The 15,802-nt window shown below is 36.0% G+C and overlaps 1 protein-coding gene across 17 annotated transcripts in view; it reads left to right on the top strand.

The window, feature by feature from the left end:
• PDE4D (phosphodiesterase 4D) overlaps positions 1-15,802 on the top strand; it is a 1,724,553-nt gene that overhangs the window by 986,981 nt on the left and 721,770 nt on the right. The window lies entirely within an intron of this gene.

The following is a 15,802-nucleotide window of genomic DNA, read 5'->3' as shown; positions in this document are numbered from 1 at the left end:
GATTGAATGGTAAATTCCTTCTGCAGAAGTTCATTTACCTATTCTTGCTTAGGGATTTATGAATTATTTACTAGCAACCTGAGCATGCAATAAAGGGGGATCTGCATGTTATTTATGCAAAGTCCATAGTCAGATCTGTCAAAGCAGATAATACCCAGGACACGTGAAAATCCTGCTCACCTGAGCTGTCCCCAGTTGTTTGCCATGTCAATTAGCCATCTGGTGATGTGCTCATACTTAGCCCTCATCTGGTTTGTTAACTCAGAGCAGGTAATGGAGCTTTCAAACATTATTTGATAATTTGCCTTTTTCATAAAATGATACCAAGGGAAAGCTATCTAATGTGAGCAAAATTGATTTTATCAGCTGATTTTTAAATATTATTTATATTGTCAGAACTCTAAAGTTTTTAATATATTTGTTGAAACTTGACTTGATAAAAGTGTTAAGAGCATACTAAACTGTGGGGAAAGGTGCAGGTTTTGGGTGACAAAACTCTACAGTAATACTGGTAAATGCACTGTTGGAAAACTGCTCCCTTTATTACATTTGCCTCTGTAAAATCATCCATTCTCTGCATCCTTTTAGCATGAGCCATACAGTAGACAGGCCAGCAGGGGTTACTCTAGGCATAATGATCTCAGAGTGGTAAATTTCACGTTGCAGAAATAACACAACCGTGTTTTTTAAAATAGCTATTCTCATTGTGAATTTAGACACAGTACTTGGGATTTGGAATCTGTGTTTGCTTGCTTTGAATCACAGTTTCAGCAGCTTTTGTCCTATTCACATGAATGCGAAGAATATTTCAGTAATTCATATGCTCACGTTTGCTGATCCTCTGTCCTTCATTTAACAAAATCCAAGGTTCAAAATTGTAAAGTAGCACTGTAGTCCACTTTCATGGTTTTGGCTTTAATGGTATTCTCAATTCCGTACACTTGGACTCTAGACATCTTTGTAACCAAAACCTTATATGAAAACAGTCATTGCTAATTATTAAAAAGGCAAAAATACAGCCATCTTCAGGTTTCTATACTTGTAGCAAAAACCTGTGCAGTGATGGGTGAGAAAGAGGGCAGTGACTCATTCGAATGTGGTTAAAGCTCTTTAGGGAGTGAATATAGACTTCAGTGGTGTAGCTGAATCCTGTATCGGAGAAAGGACACAGCTGGAACAATATAATAAGGAAAACCAAGATTTTTGGACAGGCCTGCCTTAAGACTCCTTTTTGTTAAGATTCTTTTTTTTAAATTATTATTTTTTAATACCAAAAAACACCCAATAAGCGCAAACATTCGTAATTTTTTGATCATTCCTTTCTACATATATATAATCAGTAATTCACAATATCATCACATAGTTGCATATTCGTCATCATGATCATTTCTTGGAACATTTGCATCTATTCAGAAAAAAAATAAAACAGAAAAAAATTCATACATACCATACCCCCCACCCCTCCCCCTCACCCATCACCAGCATTTCACTCTAGATTTATTTTAACATCTGTTCCCCCTGTTATTCATCTTTATTCCATATGTTTTACTCGTCTGTTGATAAGGTAGATAAAAGGAGCATCAGACACAAGGTTTTCACAATCCCACAGTCTCTGTTAAGACTCCTCATCACTTCTTTCATAGAATTGTCACTGGAGAGGCCCGGTTATATTCTTTATAATAGTATTACTTCCAGATGATATGCTTCCAATTTCCTTTCTAATTTGACATTTCATTCTTTCGGGACAATTCTTGTTGCAGCTACATTTCTAAGTATGTATCTTGCAGAGATCAAAACAGTTGTCATAGTAATGATATCTACCATTTATTGATTCTTACTATGTATCTAACAGTTAATGTGGAGTATTTATTCTTAAGTCTTTTAGCAACTACAATAAGTGTTTAATCATTAGTAAAGTCATTGAGGTTTAAAAGCGTAAGAAACCTCCTGAAGTTCTCACAGCTAGTGATGGTATCAGGCCTAAGTGCTCAGTATGCCTGAATCCCCCTCCTGCTACTTCCAACATATGGTTTAGGTTTTAGGCAGGATGCCTACCTACTCCAAAGCCCAAATCCATATTTGGATGTAACTGCCTGCCGGTCAACCATGTGATGCATGGACTTAAGAGATGCTTTCCAGCACAACAGATGACACCTTGACTCCTATTACCTAGTCAGCACTGGAGGAAGGAAGGTGAGAAGAGTAGACAGGCCTCATTTATTATATCTTGTCCCCTCTTTAGCCTTGTAATCTGATGCATCAAATTGGGACTTTCATTCTCATGTGTGATTGTGAGTGTGTGTGTGTGTGTGTGTATGAGCTGGTTCCACGTGTGTATGAGAGATATATCCATATGTGAGATCTGGGAGTGATGAATGTATATATGAATGTGATGTGTGTGAAGCTTTTATATGTGTGTTCTACATGTATGGTTTGTATGTGTGTGAGTGAGATTTGTATATATGTATTCAATGGTATATGTTAAATTTTATGGTGTATGAGTTAAGTGTGCAGTTCGAGTATTATATGTGGTGTGTGCAGGGCAGGGGGGAATAAAGAGGAAAAGGGAGAGTAGAGATTGGATGGATGAACATAGCCAAGGGTTTTCCTTTAAATAGAATAGTTACCATTGAAGCTGCTCTAGACTTCAACTTCAGAGTCTTGGGGTCAATCTCTATAATAGTTATTTAATATTTTTGAGCAACTTATCCTTTTTTGAATCTTAGTTTTCTCATCTGAAAGAGACCTTTTAACTTATATGGTATGCGGGTTAAATAAGGAGTGTTTAGGCTGACGTTACTTATAAACTATAAAATAGTACCTATTTGCATATTTTATTAGAAGTTGTATTATTTTTCCACTTGCATTTTTATAGTGACATTCCAGAGCAACAAAATAACATGAATTATTTTTAATGAGAAAGCTATCATTATGTGCTTCTATTTTCAGGTAACTTTTAAAGTTAATTTGCACTGACAATACTTAGTATATTGTAATCAGAAGAGATACTCATGCTGTTATAAGTCCATCTAGTTAATGTCTTTGGCATTTTAATTCATAGTGCGATCATGTACATTTTCACTGGGAGATTTTGGTCTAAGTTGTGGGTCAATGAACTGTACCATGTTAGAAGAATTTGGCATTGATATTTTCCAGGTCATTATTTTTTAGATATTTGGTAATGAGTAAAAAAAAAATAGAGACAGTATGGCAGTTTCTCAAATGATTAAACATGGAGTTATCATATGACCAAGCAATTCCATTCTTAGGTATATACACCAGAGAAATGAAAACATATATCCTCATGAAAACTTGTATATGAATATTCATAATAGCATTCATAATAGCCCCCATATAAAAATAACTCAAATACCCATCAACTGATGAATGGATAGACCAATGTGGATGATCAGTTCAGTGTAATATTATTTGGCTTGAAGTCCTGATACGTGTAACAATATGGATTACTTTGAAATCATTACATTAAATGAAAGAACCCAGTCACAATGAATCACATATTATATGAATCCATTTGTATGAAATGCCCAGAATAGACAAATCTACAGAGACAGAAAGCATATTACTGATTGCCTAAGGTGGGTGGATGGGGTATTGGAGGGTGCTGGCTAAGAAACGTGGGCCTTCTTTTGAGATGATGAAAATGTTTCAAAATTGATAGCAGCAATGGATGTAAAGATTGTGAGTATACTAAAAGCCATAAATGGGTGAACTGTATGGTGTGTGTCCACCACACAGGTTCTTAACAAAGCTCTATAAAAAAAAGTGTAGAACAATTTTCCTAAGTAGGCAACACTCCCCATTCATTACCCCAACAGTTCCTGGAAGAGGCAGTCATGACTGTCCTTGATACAAAATCTCCAAAGCACAGCAACAGTATAAGAAGCAATTATACCAATAAAACACCACAAGCTACAAAGGCTTCCGATAAGCAGATGGTCTTGCCAAGGTGGAATGGCCTGGGGTAGGGAATAGTGAGAAACAGTCAATCAACAACTTAATATTTGGCAGAAGACTCTGGGGATAGGAGCCACTGAGAATTGCTATATGGGGAGAAACATTCCATTTTCATTCTCTCTCTCCCTGTCTCCCTCTTTACCCATCTCTCGCTCCCATCCTCCCTTCTTCCTTCTCCCTGCACTTCTTTCTACTTGCTCCAATAAGCAGCTATTGTGCAATAACTAATTTAGAATTTCAGTAAACATACACTTGAAATAACTGTTTTCTTTGTTTCCACAACTTTAAAGTGTAGTATTGGAGTGGATCATATGCATCCATGTTGCTAATAGGAAGGATTTTTCTGTATGAATTATCTGTTTTTTTTTTCTTTCTGTTTCTGTGACTTCTGACTGACGTTATATCACTATTTACTGTTTTCAAATTATTTTAACACATTGACTCTACCCTAAGTAACAGAAAGTATGCTCCTGTTATATTCTCGTACATGGTCACTGGCCTATAAGCAGTTTTTTTTGCATTTAATTGAAGAATAGTGAGCTCAATATGCAGCTTTGTGAATCTAACTGATGGATGTATTTGACAAGCTTTATCTTGGAAATGTTGGTAATATTTTAGGGTTTAAAAGTTGGTATTTTTATGAAGTATCTTTTTTGGTTATTGAAATGTTTCTGGAATATGACACTTGAATTCTAATTACTATTATTAAATATCTGTAAATCTGTTTTGAATAACCAAAGAGATAAGTACTGTTTATGTATTATATAACACTAAGATAGCTTACTGGGAATAGGGGCATACTAAATAAGAGAATTCAACTTCTCTTGCCTGGCAATCTTATGGTTATTGAACTTACATTTTTGACAGTTTCCATAATGGAATTTTTAAAAAAATGAGCAAACATTCAGATCTGAATTTCTGTATTTCAGAACTCTGATTAATGGAAGTATCAAGATTTGAAGAACGGTTGGGAAGGCAAGGTTTTTTATTGTTCTGAGAAATAGAAGTTAGCAATAAAGTTTTAGATCTCTATTAACAATCGAGTATACAATCATACGGAAATAAACAGTGAAATGTACACATTTAAATTATATTAATCTATATAATAATGAATCTATATGGTATCTATCTATAGGAAATAATGCTATTAATTATGAGACTTTTACATTTTATGAGGGAAGGTTCTTCCACTGTACTCCACGTTCTTATAATTACAAATCCTGAACATACAAACCAAACAGTGTACAAGCAAAAAATCTGCTTTGGTATGTCTGGATGCTTATGTGGGATAAACAAAGATGCGCAAAGGTGAAACTATGGAGAACTGAAAATGGTTCTAGGATTGATTTTTTTTTTCCATAGCTTAATTTGAACAGTGAACCCCTGTAAGGAATGAATGGCCAGATGCAAAATAAGGAATTTCTGTTTTAATTCTTTGATTTCAAGAATCAATACTCTTCTTTGACTTGTAGATAGAAGTGCAACCAATTCTTAAAAAGACAGTCTGTAGTATAAACTATCAACATTTCAAATCCAATGGCCAATTTATTTTTCCCCAGAGTAGTGAAATTAAGTGATTATTTGATGTAAGAACAGAAATACGTGTTTCTTCATACAACAAACCTTTCCTCATGAATGCTATGTAAAGGTGGCACATATACTGTCACATGTGCTCAGCACCCTTGGGATCCATGTAATGTAATGACCAAGCTTCAGAAAAGACCTCATTTTTTGTTATTTACGAACTGCCTTCTTGGGTCTCATGAAGGTATTATTCCTGTTCAGGGAATAGGTCTATCCATCCTTGTCTTTTGGTTTCCTATCTCACAATCTGGCCGTTACCCCCTCTGTAATCACTTCAAAATCATGATTCCCACTGTAATTTGTCTAGCTTTTCTAATCTTCTAACTTCTCTTTGCTCTTTCATTCAATTTCTTCTCCAAGCTCCCTTTTGCTTTCCTAAACCAATTTCGAATTATTTATCCATATCTTGAGAGCCATTCGCCATTTTGTCCTTGCTCACCTCTTATTCCTTATCACCTCTGATTCCTCTGTTTGCTTACACTTCTCCATGCAAGCATATTTCCACAGTGTGATAATGCTTAGCACGATATGGTTTTGCCTTGAAGAGCTTTAATCCCTTCCTCACATCTTTTCAAAAAGAGACGGGCTCTGGTGGAAGACATCTGGTTTAGGAATTAGAAACTCTAAAAAGAAAGTAGTTGAGCTTTGATCCAAAACTCAATAATGTAACTAGCTGTAATACCCTGTGCTTTGGTTACAAGGTACTCTGCATTGGCCTTCATCTCACAGTTAGCATTTAAGACCATTTCATAGGTGCCACCCTGTTTTTCAGTCATGTCCTCTGTAATAACAAGTGATCATTCTTGAATCCTAGGGTCACAGAAGTTAAGTATTGACAGAAGATTCCATTATAGGAGAACCCACCTTCCCATTTAGTACAGAAAGCTCTCTCTGAACATTCCTGATACTTAAAATCTCCCTTTCAACTCAGAAGACAAGTTCTCTCCTTTCAGAGGATTAATTTTTAGACAAGTATATTTTCTGCTGAAGTCTGTTTCCCTGCTACTTGATATGAAACAGGTCCTTGGAAAGATAGAAAATAATTCTAAGAATCTCTCTTTTCCTTGATAAAACAACTGAAGACAAACATGATTTCCTGACTAAACTTTTCTCTGTTTGGGGTTGTGTGGGGTTGCTTCAGCAATTCCTCTTGTAGTAGAATTTTGAAAATTTTCACTCTTGCATTCTCTCCCCCTCTGACGTGATAACTTGATCAGCAGACCTCTCAAGAAGGCTTGTCAAGAGTTGGTCCAAATGTTGCTGTCACTTAGTGTGTTCAGTCATTAAGCACTAAAGAAACTTCAAATAAAGCAACCATATCTATCTCTTAATGAATGTAAAAGCTCATAGTCACAATGTTTTAGTTACTAAAGTATCCATAGGCTCAAGGATTATATAAGATGATTGTGTAATGATTCTAAAATCTTAGATCATATTTAAAAGGATTTGGAAAAAGATTTGAAATTTCGTCTGGTATTTCAGCAAACAGTATTTTTAGAAGTTTCACATTGCTCACACATGAGCATTTTGGGAATTGTTCAGTGAAAATATTGCCCGAGCATTTTGTTCCTTGAAATTTGTTTCTTGCACATTTTTCTCCCCACTTTGTGATACGTAGGTGAATTGGGACAGTCCCAGCACAATTAGAACTTTGTATGTTTTATTTTTACTTAATGAAAATACTCTATTCCAGTTGGGAACAAAATTAGGATAGGTTTGTGTTTGTCACCCTTTTACAAATTTTGAAGTCCTCTGAGAAAGTAAGGTAGTTTAGCAACCCTTGCTTGGAAAAATGTGCATATGCACTTAAAACAGAGAAAATAGAGCATTAGCACAACTCTTAGGTGTACATGTGCCCGTGAAGTCACATCTCTGTTCCCGTTATGTGATACTAATATCAGCTTGAGAGTCACTAATTTAGTTGTATCTCAGTTTTTATTGTGGTAAAAAAATATATATAATATAAAAATTTCCACTTCAACCATTTTCAAGTATGTAATTAAGTGCCATTTTTTACATTGAAAATGTTGGGTAACCATGACCACTAACAATTTCCAAAAGTTTCATCACCCCACACAGAAGCTCTGTATGCAATAAGCTGTATTTCCCATTCCTTCCTTCTCCCAGCTCTGATAACCTCTAATTTACTTACGTCTTTATCAAGTTACCTGTTCTAGTTACATATAATTTGAATTGTGCATCCTTTTATGCCTGGCATATTTCATTTAGCATGAGGTTTTCAGGGTTCCTTCGTGTTGTAGCCTGTATCAGAACTTCATTCCTTTTTTATGATTGAATAATATTCCATTGCAAGTGTGTAAGATGCTCTGTTTATCCATTCATATGTGGATAATATTTGGGTCCTCTATCTTTTGTCTGTTGTGAATGATGCTGCAATTCACAAAGTATCACTTTGAGCTCCCACTTAATTCTTTTGGGTGTATATCTAGGGGTACAATTGCCAGGTCATATGATGATTACTATATTTAATTTTTTGAGGAACCACATTTCCCACAGCAGCTATAACATTTTATAATCTCCAAGCAATGCACCAGAGTTCTGGTTTCTCCACATCCTTGTCAACATTTTAATTTTCTTTATTAAAATAACAGTCATCCTAGTGGTGTGAAATTTCATTGTGGTTTTTTTTTTTTTCTGATTGTGATTTTAACTTTCATTTTCCTAGTGACAAATGATGCTGAACATCTTTTCACGCTTTTGTTGCCGTTTGTATATCTTCTCTGGAAAAATAGCTAGTCAAGTCCTTTTCCCATTTTTAAAATTGTATTGTTTATCTTTTTGTTGTTGAATTGTAGGAGTTAATATATTCTCAATATTAAATTATATCAGCTATAAGTTTGCAACCATTTTCCCCCCGATTTTGTAGGTTGGCTTTTCACATTCTTTTTTTTTTTTTTCTAACTCCTGCTGGACTCTGTTACCAATGACATATTCCAAGTTTATTCTCGAATGTCGGTTCACATCAGTGGGACCATACAGTGTTTGTCCTTTAGTTTTTGGCTAGACTCACTCAGCATAATGTTCTCTAGGTCCATCCATGTTATTACATGCTTCATAAGTTTATTCTGTCTTAAAGCTGCATAATAGTCCATCGTATGTATATACCACAGTTTGTTTAACCACTCGTCTGTTGATGGACATTTTGGCTGTTTCCATCTCTTTGCAATTGTAAATAACGCTGCTATAAACATTGGTGTGCAAATGTCCGTTTGTGTCTTTGCCCTTAAGTCCTTTGAGTAGATACCCAGCAATGGTATTGCTGGGTCGTATGGCAATTCTATATTCAGCTTTTTGAGGAACCGCCAAACTGCCTTCCACAGTGGTTGCACCATTTGACATTCCCACCAACAGTGCATAAGTGTGCCTCTTTCTCCGCGTCCTCTTCCCACTTGTCATTTTCTGTTTTGTTGATAATGGCCATTCTGGTGGGTGTGAGATGATATCTCATTGTGGTTTTGATTTGCATTTCTCTAATGGCCAGGGACATTGAGCATCTCTTCATGTGCCTTTTGGCCATTTGTATTTCCTCTTCTGATAGGTGTCTGTTCAAGTCTTTTTCCCATTTTGTAATTGGGTTGGCTGTCTTTTTGTTGTTGAGTTGAACAATCTCTTTATAAATTCTGGATACTAGACCTTTATCTGATATGTCATTTCCAAATATTGTCTCCCATTGTGTAGGCTGTCTTTCTACTTTCTTGATGAAGTTCTTTGATGCACAAAAGTGTTTAATTTTGAGGAGCTCCCATTTATTTATTTCCTTCTTCAGTGCTCTTGCTTTAGGTTTAAGGTCCATAAAACCGCCTCCAATTGTAAGTTTCATAAGATATCTCCCTATATTTTCCTCTAACTGTTTTATGGTCTTAGACCTAATGTTTAGATCTTTGATCCATTTTGAGTTAACTTTTGTATAGGGTGTGAGATATGGGTCTTCTTTCATTCTTTTGCATATGGATATCCAGTTCTCTAGGCACCATTTATTGAAGAGACTGTTGTGTCTCAGGTGAGTTGGCTTGACTGCCTTATCAAAGATCAAATGTCCATAGATGAGAGGGTCTATATCTGAGCACTCTATTCGATTCCATTGGTCGATATATCTATCTTTATGCCAATACCATGCTATTTTGACCACTGTGGCTTCATAGTATGCCTTAAAGTCAGGCAGCTTGAGACCTCCAGCTTCGTTTTTTTTCCTCAAGATGTTTTTAGCAATTCGGGGCACCCTGCCCTTCCAGATAAATTTGCTTATTGGTTTTTCTATTTCTGAAAAATAAGTTGTTGGGATTTTGATTGGTATTGCATTGAATCTATAAATCAATTTAGGTAGGAGTGACATCTTAACTATATTTAGTCTTCCAATCCATGAACACGGTATGCCCTTCCATCTATTTAGGTCTTCTGTGATTTCTTTTAACAGTTTTTTGTAGTTTTCTTTGTATAGATTTTTTGTCTCTTTAGTTAAATTTATTCCTAGGTATTTTATTCTTTTAGTTGCAATTGTAAATGGGATTTGTTTCTTGATTTCCCCCTCCACTTGTTCATTACTAGTGTATAGAAATACTACAGATTTTTGAATGTTGATCTTGTAACCAGCTACTTTGCTGTACTCATTTATTAGCTCTAGTAGTTTTGTTGTGGATTTTTCTGGGTTTTCGACGTATAGTATCATATCGTCTACAAACAGTGATAGTTTTACTTCTTCCTTTCCAATTTTGATGCCTTGTATTTATTTTTCTTGTCTAATTGCTCTGGCTAGAACCTCCAACACGATGTTGAATAATAGTGGTGATAGTGGACATCCTTGTCTTGTTCCTGATCTTAGGGGGAAAGTTTTCAATTTTTCCCCATTGAGGATGGTATTAGCTGTGGGTTTTTCATATATTCGCTCTATCATTTTAAGGAAGTTCCCTTGTATTCCTATCTTTTGAAGTGTTTTCAACAGGAAAGAATGTTGAATCTTGTCAAATTCCTTCTCTGCGTCAATTGAGATGATCATGTGATTTTTCTGCTTTGATTTGTTGATATGGTGTATTACATTAATTGATTTTCTTATGTTGAACCATCCTTGCATACCTGGGATGAATCCTAGTTGGTCATGATGTATAATTTTTTAATGTGTTGTTGAATACGATTTGCTAGAATTTTATTGAGGATTTTTGCATCTGTATTCATTAGAGAGATTGGTCTGTAGTTTTCTTTTTTTGTAATAACTTTGCCTGGTTTTGGTATGAGGGTGATGTTGGTTTCATAGAATGAATTAGGTAGATTTCCCTCCACTTTGATTTTTTTGAAGAGTTTGAGGAGAGTTGGTACTAATTCTTTCTGGAATGCTTGATAGAATTCACATGTGAAGCCATCTGGTCCTGGGCTTTTCTTTTTAGGAAGCTTTTGAATGACTAAATCAATTTCTTTACTTGTGATTGGTTTGTTGACGTCATCTATTTCTTCTTGAGTCAAAGTTGGTTGTTCATGTCTTTCCAGGAACCCGTCCATTTCACCTAAATTATTGTATTTATTAGCGTAAAGTTGTTCATAGTATCCTGTTATTACCTCCTTTATTTCTGTGAGGTCAGTGGTTATGTCTCCTCTTCCATTTCTGATCTTATTTATTTGCGTCCTCTCTCTTCTTCTTTTTGTCAATCTTGCTAAGGGCCCATCAATCTTATTGATTTTCTCATAGAACCAACTTCTGGTCTTATTGATTTTCTCTATTGTTTTCAATTTCATTTATTTCTGCTCTAATCTTTGTTATTTCTTTCCTTTTGCTTGCTTTGGGCTTAGTTTGCTGTTCTTTCTCCACTTCTTCCAAGTGGACAGTTAATTCCTGCATTTTTGCCTTTTCTTCTTTTCTGATATAGGCATTTAGGGCAATAAATTTCCGTCTTAGCACTGCGTTTGCTGAGTCCCATAAGTTTTGATATGTTGTGTTTTCATTTTCATTCGCCTCGATGTATTTATTAATTTCTCTTGCAATTTCTTCTTTGACCCACTCATTGTTTTAGAGTGTGTTGTTGAGCCTCCACGTATTTGTGAATTTTCTGGCACTCCGCCTATTATTGATTTCCAACTTCATTCCTTTATGATCCGAGAAAGTGTTGTGTATGATTTCAATCTTTTTAAATTTGTTAAGACTTGCTTTGTGACCCAGAATATGGTCTATCTTTGAGAATGATCCATGAGCACTTGAGAAAAAGGTGTATCCTGCTGTTGTGGGATGTAATATCCTATAAATGTCTGTTAAGTCTAGCTCATTTATAGTAATATTCAGATTCTCTATTTCTTTATTGATCCTCTGTCTAGATGTTCTGTCCATTGATGAGAGTGGTGAATTGAAGTCTCCAACTATTATGGTATATGTGTCTATTTCCCTTTTCAGTGTTTGCAGTGTATTCCTCACGTATTTAGGGGCATTCTGGTTCGGTGCATAAATATTTATGATTTTTATGTCTTCTTGTTTAATTGTTCCTTTTATTAGTAGCTAGTGTCCTTCTTTGTCTCTTTTAACTGTTTTACATTTCAAGTCTAATTTGTTGGATATTAGTATAGCTACTCCTGCTCTTTTCTGGTTGTTATTTGCATGAAGTATCTTTTCCCAACCTTTCACTTTCAACCTATGTGTATCTTTGGGTCTAAGATGTGTTTCCTGTAGACAGCATATAGAAGGATCCTGTTTTTTAATCCTTTCTGCCAGTCTATGTCTTTTGATTGCGGAATTCAGTCCATTAACATTTAGTGTTATTACTGTTTGCGTAATATTTTCTTCTACCGTTTTGTCTTTTGTATTATGTACATCATATCTGATGTTCCTTCTTTCTCCGCTGTTCTCCATACCTCTCTCTTCTGTCTTTTTGTATCTGACTCTAGTGCTCCCTTTAGTATTTCTTGGAGGGTTGGTCTCTTCGTCACAGATTCTCTCAGTGACTTTTTGTCTCAGAATGTTTTAATTTCTCCCTCATTTTTGAAGGACAATTTTGCTGGATATAGAAGTCTTGGTTGGCAGTTTTCCTCTTTTAGTCATTTAAATATATCATCCCACTGTCTTCTAGCTTCCATGGTTTCTGCTGAGAAATCTACACATAGTCTTATTGGGTTTCCCTTGTATGTGATGGATTGTTTTTCTCTTGCTGCTTTGAAGATCCTCTCTTTCTCTTTGACCTCTGACATTCTAACTAGTAAGTGTCTTGGAGAATACCTATTTGGGTCTATTCTCTTTGGGGTGCGCTGCACTTCTTCGATCTGTAATTTTAGGTCTTTCATAAGAGTTGGGAAACTTTTAGTGATAATTTCTTCCATTAGTTTTTCTCCTCCTTTTCCCTTCTCTTCTCCTTCTGGGACACCCACAACACGGATATTTGTGCACTTCATATTGTCCTTCAGTTCCCTGATACCCTGTTCAAATTTTTCCATTCTTTTCCCTATAGTTTCTGTTTCTTTTTGGAATTCAGATGTTCCATCCTCCAAATCACTAATTCTATCTTCTGTCTCTTTAAATCTATCATTGTAGGTATCCGTTGTTTTTTCCATCTTTTCTACTTTATCCTTCACTTCCATAAGTTCTGTGATTTGTTTTTTCAGACTTTCTATTTCTTCTTTTTGTTCAGCCCATGTCTTCTTCATGTCCTCCCTCAATTTATCGATTTGGTTTTTGAAGAGTTTTTCCATTTCTGTTCGTATAATCAGCATTAGTTTTCTCAGCTCCTGTATGTCATTTGAACTATTGGTTTGTTCCTTTGACCGGGCCATATTTTCAATTTTCTGAGCTTGGTCCATTATCTTCTGCTGGCTTCTGGGCATTTAGTCAGATTTCCGTGGGTTTTGGACCCAACAGGTTGAAAGATTTTTCTGTGAAATCTCTGGGTTCTGTTTTTCTTATCCTGCCCAGTAGGTGACGCTCGTGGCACACATTTGTGTGCGGGTCCCACCAGTAAAAGGTGCTGTGGGTCCTTTAACTTTGGAAAACTCTCGCCGTGGGGGAGGTTCGCCAGCTGAAGCAGCTTAGAAGAGTGCCAGCCGGCCTGGGGATCCGAACGCGGGGAGGGTCTCCGGCTGCCGCAGCCCGGGAGAGCCCCTGTCCGAATCTCGTGGCCGGCCCGGGGCGCCAAGCATGGCGGGAGGGCGCCAGCTGCCCCGGCCCAGAAGAGTGCAGCGTTCCCATCCGGACCGGGAAGCCACCTGTTTGGAAGGGACCCCCCTGGTCACCGTTCTCCGTGGCCTGGGGATCTCCGATCCAATTCTCCCAGTTGGTCCGGGGTGCCGCGCTTGGGGTGGGGGGCACCTGCTGCCGCGGCTTGAGGGGACTGCCGGCTTTTCACATTCCTAATCATGTTATTCTATGCAAAAAAATTGTTAATTTCGATAAAGTCAAATTTATCTGTTTCTTCTTTTGTTGAAAAATCTGCAGATCTTTTGCCAGATAGAGGGTCCTGAATACATCCCCCTGTTTGCTTCGAAGAGTTTCATCACTTGGCTTTGATATATAGGTCATTCATCCAGTTTTGAGTTAATTTTTGTAGATGTTGTGAGTTAGGGATACAATTTCATTATTTTGTGTATGGATAAGCAGTTTTCCAAGAATCACTTTTTTGGAGAGACTGTTATTTTCCAATTGAGTGGGTTTGGCACCCTTGTCCAAAGTAGTGATAATAGTGGTATGGGTTCATTTCTGGGCTTTCAGTTTTATTCCAGTCATCTGTATGTCTCTCATTATACCAACACCACACTGTCTTGATTACTGTAGCTTTCTGGTAAGTTGTGAAATCAGGAAATGCGAGTCCTTTAACTTTATTCTTCATTTTCAAGATTGTTTTGGCCAATCATGATCCCTTGTAATTCCATATGAATTTGATGATTGGCTTTTCCATTTCTGCAAAAAGGCTGCTGGAAATTTTATCAGAATTGTGTTGAATCTTTAAGTTGCTTTAGACAGTATTAGCGTATGAACCATATTAAATATTTTAACTGTGAAGACAAGATTCTTTAGGTCTCATAATTTTCTTTCAGTAATACTTTATAGTTTACAGTACACAAGTCTTTCACGTTCTTGGTTAAATCCATTCTTAGATATTAATTTTTTTAGTTGATATTGTAAATGTAATTGTTTTTATGATTTCCTCTTTAGATTGGTCTTTGCAGGTGTTTAGAAACACAACTGCTTTTAGTGTGTTGGTTTTGTACCCCTCTATTTTGCTGAATTTATTAGCTCTTGTAGCTTGTGAGTTCTTTAGGATTTTCTACAGGTTGAATCATATCATCTGCAAATAGAAACAGTTTTGCTTCTTCCTTTGCAACCTGGATGCTTTTTTATTTTATTATTATTTTTTTTTGTCTAATTACTCTAGGCTATAGCTTTCAGTACATTGTTAAGTGCTTTAGTAGCTAAAATAAGCATCCTTGCTTGTTCTGACCTTAAGGGAAACTCTCGTTCTTTCACCGTGGATTATGATATTAGCTGTGGGTTTTCATACATGCTTTTCATCATGCTGAGGAAATTCCCTTTTATTCCTAGTTTTCTGAATGTTTTTTTTCAAGAAGTGATGATGAATTTTATCACATTCCTTACCTACATCAATGGAGATAAGCATTCCCTTCATTATATTAATTCAGTGTATTACGTTGATTTTCTTATCTTGAGCCATCATTGTATTCCTGGGGTAAATCGCACTTGGGAGTGTTATATAATCCTTTAAATGTGCTGTTTTTGTATTTTATTTACTAATTTTGTATTGAGGCGTCTGTATTCATAAGGGTTATTGGTCTGCAATTTCTTTCTTTCTGATGTCTCTCTTGGGGTTTGGTATCAGAATAATGCTGGCCTCATAAAATAAGTTGAGAAGCATTCCCGCCTTCCCGCCATTGCCTTTTTTTACTATGTCCCGTGAGTTTTGCTATGCTTATTTTTGTTTTCATACATCTCAAGGCATTGCTTATTTTCTCTTCTGATTTCTTTTTTGATCCGTTGATTGTTTAAGAGTACATTGTTTAATTTCACATATTTTTGAATTTTCCATTTCTCCTGTTATGCTGATTTCTAACTTAATTCCATTGTGGACAGAGAAGATCCTTTGTACGATCTCATTCTTTTCAAATTTATTGAGATTTAGCGACCTAACATAAAGTCTGTCTCAGAAAATAATCCATGTGTACTTGGGAAGAATGTATATCCTGTTCTTTTTCAATGTAGTGTTCTATACATTTCTGTTAGGTCTAATTGATTTATATTATTCTA

This window comes from Tamandua tetradactyla, chromosome 9 (assembly GCF_023851605.1).
Source record: "Tamandua tetradactyla isolate mTamTet1 chromosome 9, mTamTet1.pri, whole genome shotgun sequence".
NCBI lineage: Eukaryota > Metazoa > Chordata > Mammalia > Pilosa > Myrmecophagidae > Tamandua > Tamandua tetradactyla.
This window is presented reverse-complemented; position numbering and strand designations above follow the sequence as displayed.